This window comes from Salmo trutta, chromosome 28, assembly GCF_901001165.1.
Source record: "Salmo trutta chromosome 28, fSalTru1.1, whole genome shotgun sequence".
Classification (NCBI taxonomy): Eukaryota; Metazoa; Chordata; class Actinopteri; order Salmoniformes; family Salmonidae; genus Salmo; species Salmo trutta.
In genome coordinates, this window is record NC_042984.1 from 6893584 (window position 1) to 6907551 (window position 13968).

Here is a 13968-nt window from a genome sequence, read left to right on the forward strand (position 1 = left end):
AAACTGTACTTTGGGGGGTAGTGGCCACTATAATAGAGCAAAAACAGAACGCCTGTTTGTTTCATTTTATTTTTATTTAAGATGTTGTTTTTTCCCCCAACTGCAATATTTAGATGTGTGTGGTCACAAGTGTCATGGCTAACTGCAATATTAGTGTATTGTTTTTTCTTCTTCTCAAGACTTGTCATTTGCAATAAATAACATTGGATTGCTTTTTTTAAAACATTTTTAGCTGCAAGTTAGGTTCACATTAACCACTATTTTACACATAGAGACGGATCATGTAGATCATATTCTTTGTTTTCATTAGTTAAAACCTACATATCCTGCTAGCAGGGATTTTCTGCATGTTTCAGTGCAAAAAAAATGGTCACCTTTTTGGGCCCTGAGCAGTTTGCATCCCTGCTTATGGGCATTTGCAATGCACCCCTTGACATTGTGCATTTGAAGCAGAGAATAGCTTAACTTACCTAACGTTGAGCTTATATGTTCTCAAATGAAAAAATACAATACCAGGTGACCATGTACTGCCAATGTGGCTAATCATTATACTAGATGTTGTACATGCCTTGTGCTGACAGGACATTTTTTTTGTGTGCAAATTCAACCCTTGTAATCTAGGTGGTGAAATGTCTGGAAGCAGGAGATGATGGTATCCATAGCTTAAAACATACACACAACTAACTACTACCACCAAGTTCAATGCCAGATACTTTTCCCCCCCAGAAGGTCTGAGTGGCACTTGGATGTGCCATTGTGATAATGAAGATGGTTTGCCTAAGACTACCACAATTGCATTGTATAAATGTGTTTTAAATTGTAAAATGAAGACTAGTTAGGCTATAAGAAATACATTTTATTTTATTCAATGGGTTAAGGCAAAGCAGAGATGACACACAAAACACTTTTCATTTCGCCCATACAACAATAACCTATTATTAAAGCACAGAATGTTTACAATATCATAAACAATAGTATTTTACATGTTCCAAATGACATGTTATATATTCATATGGGTTGTTTTGTCATGACAACAAGGTGAAGGTGCTCTCTACTCAAATGGCACAACAGAATCATTCAGATTGAGCAAAGTGCAGCACATGACAACTGTCGTGTATAACTGAGGGACGTCTCCTGTCAAATCTGGAAATGGACGAAGTAGAATCTGATGCTGCAGCAACACTGCTCATCGTCACAGTGGGAATCCAGTCCATATGGGTGTCTTGATTGAGGTCAGCTGGTGAACCTACTGTACATAAACAAATAAAGCGCACCTGATGTTAGAAAATCACTTCTTCGGGTCACCTATACCATCAGGGCTATTAATGTTTGGGTTGTGTTTTATTCATGGGGTTTCGTGTCATATAAAGATGAAATGTATTGTTGGGCTGGAACAACCATTAGTCACAGTATTTTGTCCTATCCCAGTGAGACATTTTCTCCTATGCTGTAATATCCATACACTTTCCCTCCTTATGAATCAAGTTCTCTACAATTTATCTATTTTTTTTTTACAATAATGTCCACCTCTAGGCTATATGGACCTCATACTGTACAATTTGTGTCTCCCCTTTTTTTTATAGTCAGGGCTAGAAGGGATTACATTTTTGTCAAATTAACATCCATTTGATTTTTTGTAGCAGATTAGGAGAATTTACGGTAAAGGCTTGGAGAATTTAACGTAACAGGTTAAGAGAATTAGGTTAACGTACGGAAAGGGGTTAGGGTTAGCTAAAATGCAAAAAAAATAAAAAATAATTTGACACCTTTTCATAGGCCTAGATTACATGATTGCATTCAAGACATCGTTTTTATCGATATGTTGTCAGTGTCAGCAGAGTAGGCCGCCTAGGCTACCATCGTATTAAAAAAGATTGTGCTAATGTCTCCAGTCATATGAAGTGTATGTTTTTCCCATGCAAAGGAAAGAAACGTCTCTGATACAGCCTGGCATAGGCCTACAGGCTATATCACAACCGGTCGTGATTGGGAGTCCCATAGGGTGGCGCACAATTGTCCCAGCGTCGTCCGGGTTTGGCCGGTGTATGCCGTAATTGTAAATTAGAATTTGTTCTTAACTGATTTGCCTAGTAAAATAAAAAAAAATGCCCCAACGCGCACATTATTCGCCTAAATTATGACTATCCAAACTACTCATCATATTAGGAATAGTAGGCTTACATTAGTCTGCAAATGCCATGATAGATGCATGCAATCCTTTGTTTATAAAGGTGCATTTTTATGGTAAGAAAATAGCTTCCCCAAAACTTGAAACTCAAACGACAAATGCTGGCGTGACGTTTTGATAGCCAGGTAATTCACGGACAATGTGAGATTTCTCAATATATTCCCTACAATTTACAAAAATGCTAATTATCAACAGAGAAGACTTCAGGTACTTTTATTTTGAAGGCAAACAGCAAATTCCACTATTGTGCGTAATCCTTATTGTGTCTAGCTTCACACCACGGTCCGGTCGAGCTTCACTAGACATGAAGCCCTCTGGCTGCTTATAACGTTAGCTTTGGGGAACAGGGTTAAGTAGTTGGCTAGCTATTCAATAGTCCAACAACAAGTGGCTACCTAGCTAATACTTAATAAGGATTCCTAAATCATTGCTAAGAATAATGAAAATGACTGCAGTTTCTACTGGTCATTGTTTTCAGGTTGGTTGTATTGGTACCAAGCTAAAGTTAGACCGCTACTTCTAGGGTAGCTAGCTAACAAATAATAAACAAATAATGGCTTATTACCAACGCGGTATTTTAAACAAATCGTTCGTGGCCTCCGTGTGCTTGTTTGTAGACTTTTTGTTGTACAACTTTTGACAGTGCTAGTGATAGTGGTGGCGCTGGGCTTACACCTGTAAATTCAGAAAACACACAACATTATATAGTAGAATTGCGTTATTTGACGTGTCAAATTAAAAGCTTATTTAACGCGTAAAATAGTGTTGTTTTTACGTGTATCTTTTTGTTGACATGCAAAGACCTAAACGGCAAACGGCCGTTCCATAGCTGAGTCACGGAGACAACAGCCCGCAAGTCGTGACAACGTTGTACCAGTTGTAGGTAGGCTATTAAAATAGGTCATTATGGAGACATCCCTTTCCCCATAAAACATGTTCATAGAACTGATATAATGGCGACAAAGTACTGGAAGATGAATTTAGGCGCACTAGAGCTCTAGATAAATTCACTCAGGGCTGGTTTAAAGTAAACTGCTTTCTAATGTCGACTTTTCTTATGGAAAAGTATCAACAGTATCGAGCGAAGGGTTTTACTCATGCTCAGGGTGCACGAGTGGAAAAATGAAATCCCTCGCATGCTTGTGTTTATGGTAAAAAGGAAACTTGTGGAAGGCTACCAGAAACGTTTGACCCCAAATTAAACAATTTTAAAGGCAATGCTACCAAATACCAATTGAGTGTATGTAAACTTCTGACCCACTGGGAATGTGATGAAAGAAAGAAAAGCTGAAATAAATCATTCTCCACTATTATTCTAACATTTCACATTCTTAAAATACATTGGTGATCCTAACTGACCTAAGACAGGGAATTTTTCCTAGTATTAAATGTCAGGAATTGTGAAAAAGTGAGTTCAAATGTATTTGGCTAAGGTTTTTGTAAACTACCGACTTCAACTGTGTGTATATTTAAAAAAATATTTATATTGTTTTACTTAGCCTAGATAATTGTTTGTACAGTATGTCGACTTTGGTGTCTATTTCAGACCTTAAGGCATTGTTAAGGATGAGCATAAGAGAAGGAGACCACTAGAAGTCTGACCATGTGGAGAAGTGCAGCTATAGTGAGGGGCAATTTAGCGGTTTGGTCAGGGCCAGCATGAGGGATAATGTTTATCCTGTGTCAGTGAGTGTAGCTATTAAGTACATTTTTAGCATCTTAGCAGTACAATGTGTTGTATACAGCTGTCAACATTCTGCAAGGAAAGAGCCCACTTAATCAATTATATAATCATTGACGATATTATCCCTTATACAAGAATTCCAAGAGGGATAACTCCGTTCTAGAATGTTGTCATTGATGAGAATGAATGTAATCATCTATTGACATTCAGAATTGACTTTGTTTAGACATCCAGCTTGTATTGTAGTTTCATGACCAGAGACAAATCTTCAAAGGGACCGTATTTATTGATTTTGGAGTGGTACATGCACATTCACACAGTCTTTGATTTCTAGGATCCTTTCCACAATATAATTGCTATGTCAAGTGACTTAAAATCCTAAATGATCAATTGAAAAGTTTATGGAAAAACTGCACTTAAATATTATACAGCTGTAATGTCATTAATCAAATCGAACTTTATATAGCACAATTCTTACAACGAATGCATTTCAAGGTGTTCAGTCTCAAGGTGTTTAGTCGTTGGATGGGATGTCTGTGAAATGGGCCTAAGATAACAAAGAGGAGGGCTGCTGACCAGTGCCCAAAATCCTTATGTTCCATCCTTGCATGTTAGTACCTGTAACGGCTGTCGGGAGAGAGAGTAGACCAAGGCGCAGCGGAGTTAGTGTTCATCATGATTGTATTTAATTAACGTAAGAACACTATACAAAAACAAGATAACCGACAGCAAAACAGTCCTGTTCGGGAAATAATCTAAACAGAAACAACTACCCACCAAAACCCCAAAGGAAACAGGCTGCCTAAGTATGATTCCTAATCAGAGACAACGATAGACAGCTGCCTCTGATTAGGAACCCTACTCGGCCCAAAACAAAGAAATACAAAAACATAGAAAAAGGAACATAGAACACCCACCCAATGTAACACCCTGACCTAACCAAAATAAAGAACAAAAAACCCTTTTCTATGGCCAGGGCGTTACAGTACCTTTCAGATGATTCCTCTATCACTGGTGGTCCTCTTCGGGTGACCTCACGGCGGAGGGTTTGAACTTTTCCTCTTGAGAATTACAATCAGAAGTACAGTTGTATAGCTCATCGCAATACTTCACCATTTTGGGCAAATTGTACCCTAGACTGTCCTAATCATCTAGTTGATCATTCCAGATAATTCCTCCATCCCGGTAGAAACGTCCCATCCACATAGTAGGATATTTAGATGTGCAGATATTTTCAGTGTTACTATAGTCTAGTCTGTGGGTTATGGTATTTGAATATAGCTGTTACCATTTTAGTAATCAACTTAGCTAGCTAGTAAAAGTAACTTATTTTATTTTTTTGTCTTTCAGATGGCTGGACCGGAAACCCAGTGACAATATTCGGCTCTGTAGCTGCCATTTTCCTGTGGGAAAGAGAAAGGGCCCTGTATTTACCAGAAAAGGTAGCTCATCTACCATGGCAGGAGAGAAAGATCCAGACTGTTGATTGGGAAACAAGAACAAACAATGAGGCATGACGATTGGGTGTTCAGGGACAACTTGTCACATTGTCCAAGGTGAGTTTGTGTTATGATAAACAAAGCATTTTCTTTTCCAGATAAAGATGTTGATACGGCATTTAAAAAGACCCACCACTGACCAAATGTCTCTTTGTTTACCAGTCCCAACAGGAGAGGATCCTTCAGCCTATCTGGTGCATGGCCATCCTGTTCCAGTGGGATGTGAGCGTCCAGTTGCGGAGACTACAGCACATCGAGCCTGTGGACAGACAGCTCAGTAACACATCAAATATGATACAATATTGTGTAAAACATTGAATTTGTAGATGCATTGAAATTTTGACTGTATGTCCCCTTTCCCCCCATGTTTTAGACATGAGGCGTGACAGTCAGAACATCAGGCTCACCTCATAACAAATATAAATTCTCACAGTGCTCATGATAAAATGCAATGTGAATTGTGTTCTACTACTGAATGAATCTCCAGCCTTTGTGATTTAACTTAAGTTAACTACGTTAGTTGGCTGCTTTTGAGCAAAACTTGTATGTAATATAACCTCTCCTGGAAAGGGGGGGTGAACAATGTGGAATATTTTTGGACCATTGTCTTCCCTGAAAACAGGTACTGAACAGGAGTCTGTCAGAGGTCGTCACGCTGGATGGGGATGGAGGTTTTGGTGGTCCACACCACGAAGAAGCAGGTGTCTCTTCCAGTGATGTGGAGCTGACCCAGGACCTGTTGCCAGTAAGGATGGTCTTCACGGAGGCTGTAAGACCCTACTTCCTACATATAGAACTCCTTTGACTTCACTGCCTCTTCAATGGTACAGTAAAAGCCCTTGCACCATAGGGACCCTTGACCTCCAGCACTGCTGTGGTGCCCACCACACCATCCAGTGAAGCACCCAGGATCCCAGACCGTGTGACCCAAAGCCCTGACTCCTGCACATCCATCTTTGTAGACATTTTGAATGCCTTGATGCATTCCTCTTTGTTAACTGTGCCCCACTTTACAGACATCACCCCATCCAACAACTGTGATCTGAGGACTCTTTATTTTTTTTATTTTAAGCAGCTACGGAGTAATGCACTTAGCCCTAACCACTGCCCCATAATTGCTGGCCGTCAACTTTCCTCTCCTCATGGTGTGCCAGTTGGGGTTGTTGTGCTGTCCAACTGTTGCCTGCGTTATAGCCTCCTGCTGCTCCACCGACAGCGTCATGCCAGCCAGGATGCCTGCATGCCCCAGAGAGGGTAGCGGTTGATCTGGCTCAGGTTTAAGGAGACATGCCATTCCACTGAACCGGTTCCTTAGACACTGAAGAACCTCCTCTGTGGGCTCTCGGGACAGAGGGTTGAAGTCTTCAGCCAGGTACAGATCCTCCACTGACTGCACCTGGTTGGGCACGGCTGGCTTCCTTCACTCGCATTCCATATCCGTAAGGCCAATATTGTTAACCACCAAAATAGGCTTCATGGCTACACTGATGAGGTCAATGGAGGCATTCCCATGTGGTAGAGAGAATCCCCTGGTCAACTATAGAGACCTGCCAACAGGAAGTGGTCACCTCTAGAGGCCTGCCAACAGGAAGGATGTTAAGTGCTACATGTGGTAGAGAGAATCCCCTGGTCACCTATAGAGGCCTGCCAACAGGAAGTGGTCACCTCTAGAGGCCTGCCAACAGGAAGGATGTTAAGTGCTACATGTGGTAGAGAGAATCCCCTGGTCACCTATAGAGGCCTGCCAACAGGAAGTGGTCACCTCTAGAGGCCTGCCAACAGGAAGGATGTTAAGTGCTACATGTGGTAGAGAGAATCCCCTGGTCACCTATAGAGGCCTGCCAACAGGAAGTGGTCACCTCTAGAGGCCTGCCAACAGGAAGGATGTTAAGTGCTACATGCCTTTTAATGCACGACTTTGAACAACTTGAAATTAATTTGTTATAAAAAATGTGCTATATAAATAAAGTTTGATTTGATTGATGACATTACATCTGTAGAATGCATCCACTGTGGCGGACTGTAGACAACATGGGCAGTATATGAATAGAAAAGGTGTGTACAGCAGTAGAATAATGTACAAATATTGTACAATCCAGGTGTGCAAAGCTCAGACTTACCCAGAAAGACTCACAGCTGTAATCGCTGCCAAAGGTGATTCTAACATGTATTGACTCAGGGGTGTGTATCCATATGTAAATGAGTTATTTCTGTATTTCATTTTTCAATACATTTGCAAAAAATTCTAAAAACATGCTTTCATTTTGTCATTATGGGGTATTGTAGTAGATGGGTGACCGGTGTTCAATGACTATGTGTAACAGTGTAGGTTCCGTCCCTCTCTTCGCCCCAACCTGGGCTCGAACCAGGGACCCTTGCGCACATCAACAACTGACACCCCACGAAGCATCGTTACCCATCGCGCCACAAAAGCCGCGGCCCTTGCAACGCTATTAGCGCGCACCACCGCTAACTAACTAGCCATTTCACATCGGTTACATATGTACATAGGGAAAAAACAGTCTCTAAGGTTCAGGGTAGAGTTCCATGTGGTAGCCAGCTAGTAACAGTAACTAAGGCTGTTTTCACACAGTCCTCTTTTAAAATAACTGATCTGTCTTCTTAAAAGTGAACTCTGGGGTAAAAAAAAGAGCTAAATAACTCAGTCCTCTTTGCATTCACATTGCTATGTTTAGAAAGGACCCAAGATATTTTTCCATCATGCACTCTGGGTTTTTTTTACAAAGTGCAGGGCAAGCCATTCAGTCAGAATGTGTTATCAGATAGCTAGATATACCTACTTACATGTATGAAGCTAATGGGTTGCATTTAGTTAAAATATGAGACATATTAATTGCAATCAGATGATACTATTAACATGTACATTTGATTGGTAACAGAATAAATAGTAATAGAATAACTGCAGAATAAATAATGCTGTAATTGAAAATTGTACACCCAAGGTAGGCTACTGCACCTTTAAGAGCTAGAATTAAGCAATAAGGCACAAGGGGGTGTGGTTTATGGCCAATATACCACGGCTAAGGGATGTTCTTAAGCACGACGCAACACGGAGTGCCTGGACACAGCCATTAGCCGTGGTCGAAACACACTAAGATAGTCGTGAAGAGGGCACGACAAAGCCTATTCCCCCTCAGGAGACTGAAAAGATGTCATGGGTTCTCAGGTCCTCAAAAGGTTCTACAGCTGCACCATCATGAGCATCCTGACTGGTTGCATCACTGCCTGGTATGGCAACTGCTCGGCCTCCAACCGCAAGGCACTACAGAGGGTAGTGCGTACAGCCCAGTACATCACTGGGGCCAAGCTTCCTGCCATCCAGGACCTCCATATCAGCCGCTGTCAGAGGAAGACCCTAAAAATCGTCAAAGACTCTAACCACCCTAGTCATAGACTGTTCTCTCTGCTACCGCAAGGCAAGCGAGACTTCTCTCTGCTACCACACAGCAAGCAAGACTTCTCTCTGCTACCACACAGCAAGCGAGACTTCTCTCTGCTACCACACAGCAAGCGAGACTTCTCTCTGCTACCACACAGCAAGCGGTACCGGAGCACCAGGTTGAGGTCCAAAGGGCTTCTTAACAGCTTCTACCCACAAGTCATAAGACTCCTGAACAGCTAATCAAAGCGCTACCCAGACCCCTCTTTTACGCTGCAGCTACTCTCTGTTTATAATATATGCATAGTCACTTTAACTCTACTTACATGTACATACCTCAATTACCTCAACTAACTGGTGCCCCCGCACATTGACTCCGTACCGGTACACCCTGTATATAGCCTCTCTTGTTATTCTACTGCTGCTGTTTAATTATTTGTTACTTTTATTTTCTGTTTTCTATTTTTTACTTATCTATTTTTTTACTTAACACTTATTTTATTAACTTAAAGCATTGTTGGTTAAGGGCTTGTAAGTAAGCATTTCACTGTAAGGTCTACACCTGTTGTATTCGGCACATGTGACAAATACAATTTGATTTCATTTGATATTTCACAAACCCCTGAGGTGCCTTATTGCTATTATAAACTGTATACCAATGTAATCAAAGCAGTAAAAATAAATGTTTTGTCATACCCGTAGTATACGTCTGATACGCCACGGCTGTCAGCCAATCAGCAGTCAGGGTTCCAATCACCCAGTTTATAATAGATTTTAGATCACATGTAGGCTAAGATCACATGAACTTAAAACTCCATACATTTCGGAATTTCTTTGTGTCCTTGACAATCGCTAACCAATATCCAAAAACAGCACACGTTTCTTTTTCGCGTTCCTGGAGAACATCATCATCACCAATGTGAGGGTTTATGGCAGAGGAAACGGTGTAGTGGTAGTCAAGTGTGTGGTGCGGGAGTAATGACAAGTGATCCTGGGGTGCTTTGTATTCACATTGTCCTATAAAAGGTAACCGGACCGCGGAATTCAAGCGAACCGAACTCAGAACACTTCTTGAGATGGTCTCAGTCGGGGTTTGCTTCGGGGGCTCTTTTGAGGGGTCTGAGTTCCTTTGTAATGTTCACATTGCACAAAAAATGAAGCGAACAGCACTTGAGTTCACAGAAATTTGGCTGAACTGGACCAAGTGTGAAAACACCGTAAGGTTCAGGGCAAATCATTTGTTGTTCATTTCATATGAGCAACCAGTTATTTGAATAAAATGAATAACAACATATAAAACGTAAGGCTGTATGCAACATTGTATGTAACCCAAAATAAATAATTCCCCAGTTTCTGTAATTTACGATTTGACTGACATACAGTGTACATTTGTAGTTTTTTCTTCCACCCACTATTTAGTCCAATCAGCTCGAAGGGGCGGGCTCTGACAGTATTCCAGACAAAATGGCGGATGTTGTTGTTTTGCCGCAGGGTCAGTGCTAATCGGAGTTCGCCTTTTCACCGATTTACTGCAAGAAAAGACAGAAATCATATCGTTGGCGACAACCTTCATTGTCGTAAGGGTTTGCGAGGTGGACTGTAATGAAAGGCAAAGAAAGGTCGCCGATTAAAAAGCGCTCTCGGGCTTTGGATGATATCCGAGACAGGGGAGGAGGCCATCCGCCCAGCAAGAAAATGGGGGCTATCTCAGTTTCCAGCGGGAGCAATAATGGAAATAGCTCGACTAAAAGTGACGCAGGATCTACAAGAAGGAGTTTGTTGGGCGAAAAGAGAGACAGGGATTTTGACGGGCATGTTTCCAGTCGATCCGGCGTCAGTAACCATAGTTATCCCGGTGCTGTTGCTATCGGTAAGAACCACAACCTGGGCTTGACTCTCGATTTAGCCACAGCAAGGACTAGTAATTCGCGTGGCGAGCGTGCTCTGCCTCCCCCCAACAACAACGAAAGTGAGTACAAAACTCTTAAAATCAGTGAATTGGGAACTCAGTTGAGCGACGAAGATATCGAAGACGGACTTTTCCACGAATTCAAAAAATTTGGGGACGTGAGTGTCAAAATAAGCCGCAGCAACGACGAGAGAATCGCGTTTGTCAACTTCAGAAAGCCTGAGGATGCCAGAGCAGCTAAACACGCCCGGGGCAGGTTAGTACTTTACGACCGTCCTCTGAAAATCGACGCAGTGTACATCAACAGACGGAGAAGTCGCTCTCCAGTTGAGAGAGTTGACAGAGACCCCTATGTTGGAGCCCCAGGGCACAGACACCTTCATACCCAGAGACCCCTCTCCCCATCAGGGCTTGGATACAGAGACTACAGACTACAGCAGCTGGCCCTTGGGCGCCTCCCTCCTCCCCCACTTCCTCCTTTGCCCAGAGACCTAGAACGGGAGAGGGAGTTTGCCCTGTTTGAAGCCAGGTCACGCCCAGGTCCAGCTTTCATTGCAGAGAGAGCTGCTGCTTTCCGCGAGGAGGATTTTATCTCTCCCGAGGATGACCAAAGAGCTAACAGAACGCTGTTTCTGGGCAACTTGGACATCACAGTCACAGAGACGGACCTGAGAAGGGCGTTTGACAGGTTTGGGGTGATAACAGAGGTGGATATAAAGCCCACACGGGGACAGACCAGCACATACGGATTTCTGAAGTTTGAGAACCTAGACATGGCCCATCGTGCCAAACTCACCATGTCTGGGAAGATAGTGGGCCGTAACCCTATAAAGATTGGCTATGGTAAGGCCACCCCCACCACACGCCTATGGGTGGGTGGGCTCGGACCCTGGGTCCCCCTAGCAGCATTGGCCAGAGAGTTTGACCGCTTTGGTACAATAAGGACCATTGACTACAGAAAGGGGGACACCTGGGCTTATATACAGTACGAGAGCCTTGACGCTGCTCAGGCTGCGTGCACTCACATGCGTGGCTTCCCTCTGGGGGGGCCCGAGAGGAGACTCAGGGTGGACTTTGCAGACACGGAGCACCACTACCAGCAGCAGTTCCTTCAGCCTCTTCCTCTACCCCCCTTCGACATGGTGGCAGAGGCTTTCATCCACCGAGCCACAGCTGAGCCCCTGAGGGACAGAGAAAGGACCCCACCGCCTCTCCACTTCAGAGAGAGAGATCTGGGCTTCCCCGGGGCTGAGTGGCCCCCTAACCCGGCTATGCGTGAACGAGTACGTCCCGGGGTCTTTGAGCTGCCAGACCACCTGCAGCGGGACCGGCGGCCGGGGGGGAGGGAGCCCTGGTCTCTGGAGCGTGAGCTGGTGGGGCGCGGCGGCGACCCGGGACGGAAACGACGCCTCATGGACGACGGTCGCCATCTTGATGTCTCTCCTGACAGCACTGATCGCACGGCACGCCGGCGCAGAGGTGGCCCATCCCCAGATGGTAGCCCTGACGGAGGCCGCTTCAGTGACCCAGAGCGCCCCCCTCGCGACGACAGACCCTCCCCTGGACGAGACCGCCGCCCCAGTCTGGAGCGTCCTGGCGGAGGGGACAGGAGATTGAAGAACCAGGGGAATCTCGCCGAGAGAGGGGCCTCCAGCAGTGGCCTCGCATCTTCAACAGGGGAGCGGAAACGTAAAGCCGGCGACAGCAGCAGCAGAGGACCCGGAGCTAAGAGGGATCGCTCCTCAGACCAGGGCGGCTCTAAAGGCAGTCAGTCATCCAAGCTGAGCCTGGCCTGGCACGGCATGCTCCTCCTGAAGAACAGCAACTTCCCCGCCAACATGCACCTCCTGGAGGGTCACCAGGGCGTGGCCAAGGACCTCCTCGTTGACGGCCCCACGGGGAGACAGGTGGGCGAACTCAAGATCACCCAGCGTCTCCGCCTTGACCAGCCCAAGCTGGACGAGGTCTCCAGACGCATCAAAGCGGCCGGCCCCGGCGGCTACGCTGTCCTCCTGGCGGTTCCGGGTTCCGGTGGCGAGGAGGTGTCGTCGACGGACCCGGCAGCATCCACCCAGCGTCCTCTCCGCAATCTGGTGTCCTACCTGAAACAGAAGCAGGCAGCTGGAGTCATCAGCCTGCCGGTTGGAGGTAGCCGGGATAAAGACCACCAGGGTGTTCTCCACGCGTTCCCTCCCTGTGAGTTCTCACAGCAGTTCATTGATGCCTCGGCTAAAGCTCTGGCCAAAACGGACGAGGACTATCTGGTGATGGTCGTTGTGCGAGGTCCATCATAACTACAATCAGAGAGAGGAAGCAGGACATCAGTGATATTGTACAAAAGAAAAAAAGATGTCTGTAACTACTGTTGCATGCTGTGTGTTGAGTTCTGCTCCATGGGGTACTACTATAGAGTAGGGGTATGATGGGGTACTACTAGACTAGGGGTATGATGGGGTACTACTAGATGGGGTACAACTACAGTAGGGGTATGATGGGGGCATAGGCTATGTCACTATTTGTTCCACCAAAATAAATGTGAAATGCCCTCTTGAAAGTCAACAAATGTGTAGGCAAATTGTGCAACCCTGTTTTATTAAGGGTGTGCTCATTTCCAGCCAGTATTATAAAAGGGGGACATTCTAGAAATACAATCTAACTTGAAATGAGGTAAAATGGCACCCTTTTTCATTTAGGAAAAGTTGAATCATCCGCTGTGTGTGAGAAGACTCCATTTAGTGTTAGTGTTCCACTGATCGTATTAAATACAGCGCCTTCAGAAGTATTTATACCCCTTGACTGATTCCACATTTTCTTGTGTTACAGCCTGAATTTAAAATGGATAAAAAAAAAAAAAAATTGCTCTCCCATCTACACACAATACCCCACAAAGTGAAAACATGTTTTTAGAAATTTTGCCAAATTTATTGAAAATTAAATACAGAATGATCTCATTTACATAAGTGTTCACACCCCTTAGTCAATACTTTGTTTCTAAGTACCTTTGGCAGCTGTTAGTCTTTCTGGGGTTTAGTCTCTAAGAGCTTTACACTCCATTTATTCCACTTTCTATTCTCGCTGTCAGTTATGTTAGTATTGTGGAGTAACTACTATGTTGTTGATCCATCCTCTGTCATTAAAACATCATGCTAAACACTATTATTGCACACAGAGTGAGTCCATGCAACTTTATTATGTGACTTGTTAAGCACATTTTTACTCCTGAACGTATTTAGGCTTGCCATAACAAAGGGGTTGAATACTTATTGAATCACAACATTTCAGATTTTC

At 44.0% G+C, this 13968-nt stretch overlaps 1 long non-coding RNA gene and 1 pseudogene across 1 annotated transcript; both read left to right on the forward strand.

Annotated features, from left to right (window-relative positions):
* The first annotated feature begins 2394 nt into the window (after nt 1–2394).
* On the forward strand, nt 2395–7404 carry LOC115165340 (uncharacterized). Its single transcript, XR_003870131.1, has 4 exons — nt 2395–3071; nt 5223–5428; nt 5534–5648; nt 5994–7404. It is a non-coding gene; the product is annotated as an uncharacterized LOC115165340 (long non-coding RNA).
* A 2803-nt stretch (nt 7405–10207) lies between these two features.
* LOC115165341 (RNA-binding protein 15 pseudogene) lies at nt 10208–13346 on the forward strand (annotated as a pseudogene).
* The last annotated feature ends 622 nt before the right edge of the window (nt 13347–13968 follow it).